This window comes from Pinus tabuliformis, chromosome 3_1, assembly GCF_031772625.1.
Source record: "Pinus tabuliformis cultivar Carrire ecotype Pingquan chromosome 3_1, CPIR1, whole genome shotgun sequence".
NCBI lineage: Eukaryota > Viridiplantae > Streptophyta > Pinopsida > Pinales > Pinaceae > Pinus > Pinus tabuliformis.
The window spans coordinates 372727211-372731554 of record NC_142301.1 but is presented as its reverse complement, the minus strand read 5'-3'; the positions used below and the strand labels follow the sequence as shown (position 1 = coordinate 372731554).

At 36.4% G+C, this 4344-nt stretch overlaps 1 pseudogene; it reads left to right on the top strand.

Annotated features, from left to right (window-relative positions):
* The first annotated feature begins 1289 nt into the window (after positions 1-1289).
* On the top strand, positions 1290-2230 carry LOC149187266 (dirigent protein 21 pseudogene; annotated as a pseudogene).
* Positions 2231-4344: the final 2114 nt, after the last annotated feature.

Here is a 4344-nt window from a genome sequence, read left to right as displayed (position 1 = left end):
TATAACTTTTATTTAATTAATAGTACACAAAGTAATTGCTATAATCTAAATTAATTTCAATTAAAAAATAAACCTTTTTTTCAGTTAAATAACTTTAAATTAATAACACCTTTATATCTTCCTACCTTGTGAAAAATCGTTGAATAACTTCAAATTAATTTACCTAAACATGAGTAATCCTAGATTTCACCGCTTAACATGTTCCTTTCCAAATTAATACGCTAATTTAAAACGGGTTTTATAGATTAATGACTACTATACCCCAGCATATCTAAATCTTTGAAAATTTTCAAACACATGCAACATTTAGTTATTCTCATTTAAAGTATGTAGGGAAGTAACTCACAAACATAAATGTTACCACACCAACAAAAAGCAACCAATTACATTTAATAGCTAGAGAGCATAATGATATCTAAAAGCTATCTTACTGAGATTTTCAAGAAATTGAAATTCTATTTCATCCAAATTTTTACATTTCCTATTCTTCGACATCAAACTCGGAAACAGTGGAATTCAAATTCAGATTCCAAATCAAACAGGCTCTCGGTAAAGCTTATTCATAAAATATAGACATTTCCATGTCGGTCACAAAGGATATGAGTTCAGCTTGACTGGAAGATGGTGACCTGCTCTAGAGTGGTTGAGAGACTCTTTGTTCTGGCCTTTCATCTCCCGTTATTACTCTATTTGCCACATTGTATTGTTTTTCAGAACGAAAAAGCATCATAATATTATATTGTTACAGTACGCCTGTTATTTTAAAAGGAAAGTCCTGTCATAAAAGGGCAGGGGGTGTGAAGATATACGTCATTATCCAGCAAAGAAAAAACACGGAAACACTGCAGTCGATGACGCAGAGAGATTCCTGTACCAGCAAAGAAAATAGTAGCGTAGTCTAAAAAGAATCCACAAGTTAACGTCACAAGAATCCACAAATTAACTTCGAAAATAATAGAAGTTTCGGTGAGATTATAATAAAATCCAGTAAAAAAAAATTTTAAATCTAGTTTACAATGGTCAAACATCAAAATTTTGGGTATACTGTCAAACTTCAAAATTTTGATTTAAATATCCTACATATACATAAAAGGGTTAGGGGTATGAACTAAAATGACTAGGTCTGAAATTTTTGCAATAGCGAAAATGGATCGAAAAGCAGCCTAGCACGCGTGGTAAAACTCCATTGGTTAACGTTACAGTGTGGGCCCTGCACTTTGGAAGTTCTGTTAGGAGAAGGGAAAGGCGGCCTTTAAACAAAAGCAGCTGGTTCCCTTCACAATAATGTTTAGATCGCACACTTCACAATCCGATCAAAAAACAAGATCCTAATCACATCAAATCAAATCTGCAACAGTGTGGTATAAATTGAGTGCGTCTCTCGTAGTCATTGGATTCTTAAAGCGGAGCCAAACCACCTTCATCAAAATATTTACTTTTCTTTCCCTTGTTATCTGCATAGAGCTGAAGCATTCTTTTGAGATGATCATGAAGGGTTATTGGCCAGTAAATACTACAATGGCCGCTGTAGTCTTGTTGGTTTGCTTGTACCTAGCGGTGGCAGAAGCCAAGGTGAAATTAGGGCCTGAGAAGGTAAGTCACCTGCATTTCTATTTCCATGACTTGGTGGGCGGGAAAAATGTAACGGCCGTGGAGGTGGCCTCGGCTCCCACCACGGACTCTTACTTTACACAGTTTGGGTTGGTGAGAGTTATGGACGACCCGCTGACGGAAGAGCCGAAGGCCACCTCCAAAATGGTGGGAAGAGCCCAGGGTATCTATGTTTCCTCCTGCCAACACAGAGTCCAGCTGCTGATGGCAACGACGTTTATTTTCGAGAGTGGCAAGTACAACGGCAGCACCTTGGCCATGGTCGGTAAGAATGCGGTTTTCGATGATCTGATAGAAATGCCCATCTTGGGAGGCAGCGGGTTGTTTCGACTGGCTCGAGGCTACGCTCTCGCTCGCACTCATTCCCTCGATCTAACGACCGGCAACGCAGTCGTGGAATACGATGTAACCGTCCTCCATTACTAGGCCTTACAAGTTCTGTCCATATGTTTGCGTAGGGTATATTTCTTTATGTTCCGTCCACCTGTCTGGGTGGCTTTCTAGCGTATAATTTCTTTGTGCTTGTAACTTCGCTGCAGATACACGCTTCACCGTATGTAGCGATGAAATCTTAACTTTTCGTTGAGAAGGTTATCCATATATTCTGTTAAATTCTTAACTTTTTGTTGAGAGGGTTATCCATATATTCTGTTAAATTTATTCTGCAACCTATGGGGAGATGTGACAACTTCTTCCCTTACTCTGGCCTCAGGAAAATAATGTTCTTACTTTGGCTACAATTTCGTCAGGAAAATGATGGAAATTAGTGTAAGATTTTTATGGAAATTAGTGTAAGATTTATAATAAAATAAGGTTGAAATTTTTGGAAATTTAGTTACCATTATTATTTTTGAAAATTTTAAATACTTTAAAGTTTTTGATGATGATAAATTGAAATTTTGTGATAAAAAAATTTGCTGTCACCGCAAAATTGTGATCTATGTAGAGAACGACCTATCAAATTTCACGATTTTGATGGGACATCTTTTCATTATTTAATAGTTGTTATATTCTAGGTGAGCGGTAATGTGATATTGTCTTATTTAATCAGATAAATGAGTGAAATGTGAGGTGGGTAGGTGATAGACAAAAAAATAAATAAAAAATTAATAATAGGTTTATCTAAAATAAACTTTGGTGCAACCGGACAGCCGAATCGATATGTTGCAGAATCAGGTGTGAAAGCAGGCAGCATATATTATTCAGACAACTATGATGTTAATCATCCGTAATACCAAATCTTGTGGGTTCCAGGTATGCTATGTCATTTTCTGCCTTTTTTGATTTCCCTCTGACTTATGTATAGTCGAATGTATTTTGGAATTTTTTGAACAGTACTGTTACTCCACAGAGGATCCTTACTCTCCAAATTTTGTATCCACAAAATTCCTTTATGTGATCTCTATTACAACTTATCAGGATGTATACCAGAACTTTCTGTTTGGGACCAGTCTCCCTCCTACTTTCAGACTCTTCTACTACGCATTGTCCATGCGTCCGTTTTCTGCCCATTTGAAGGTTATATCTGGCAATGTATTATCGGCTCATTATATAACTTTATATAACTTATATAATATAATTAGGCTTTTTCGTTTCCCCAAAAACTATGATGTTAATCAAATATCATACTTCCTTAATGACAAACGCTAGGACGAAGAAGCAATCGACATTTACAACGAAAAATATCGGGGTTACAACGAAGAATATTTAGTATTAGTGAGTTGGCATTAAAATTTGTACTAAATGCACCATAAATTCAAATAACCGTCCAATCTACGGCACAACAATAAAGGGAGTCGGGGCATAGCTGTCCACTTGCAAATTGACGTAATGATCACTTGGGCACCGAGGAGACTCCAAGTGTTCAATTCCTAACAGGTATCCATGGGCCATGATATTGACTGATAGATAGAGATATTTAACAATAGATGATCCTGTAATATTTTGAGACTGTGATTGAACTACTATGGTAAACATGACTCCCATTCTGGATTTTGCAATGCCATTAGTACTGCTGGTTCTCGTCCTCCACAAAGGATAAATAGGATTCTGAACATCACACACGCTTATAAGAAAGGATTTGCTGTGAGAGGGTCGTCTCCAGAGCCAAGGAACCCCATAATGCTCATTGGCAGTCTGAAAAAAATAACTCTTTTCAAAAGTCAAGGACTATCTTATAAAATATAGGAGTTGTTTTTATTGTGATTTTTTGGATTTTTTAAAGCTAGAATTTAGTAGAAAATTTTGAGGTGAAATTTTGATTTGTGTTATTTAAACAAGTTTTTTGACTGTATATATGGATTCAGCGCCCTGGAAAATCCTTAGGGCACTTAGATTGCAAAAAATTATCCATCAAACTTATGATTTCAATAAATTCCTGCATGATTTTAGAGAAATTTAGAAGCATCAATATTTTTGAATGTGGGTTAATCAGAGGAACTGTGGATCAGAATGAATTGCAACCGAACATGAAAATATCCGTACTGGGAACTTGCACTCTGGTGAGAATTTTGAGTTTAATAGCTTTTGTGTTGGGGTTGTACCTGAAGCAAAGCACACAAAGATATGAGTGGAAAAACAGGAAAAATGGTTTAGTGATTCAGAAAGATTTAAACGGCACTGGCAGCGAGTCAGTGGTTGATGTGGTAGTTATTAGCAGCGTCCAGATTCCCTGACAATTTTCATGTTCACAGGTTTAAAATATTGTGTTTACAGCTTTGAAAAATAGTTACT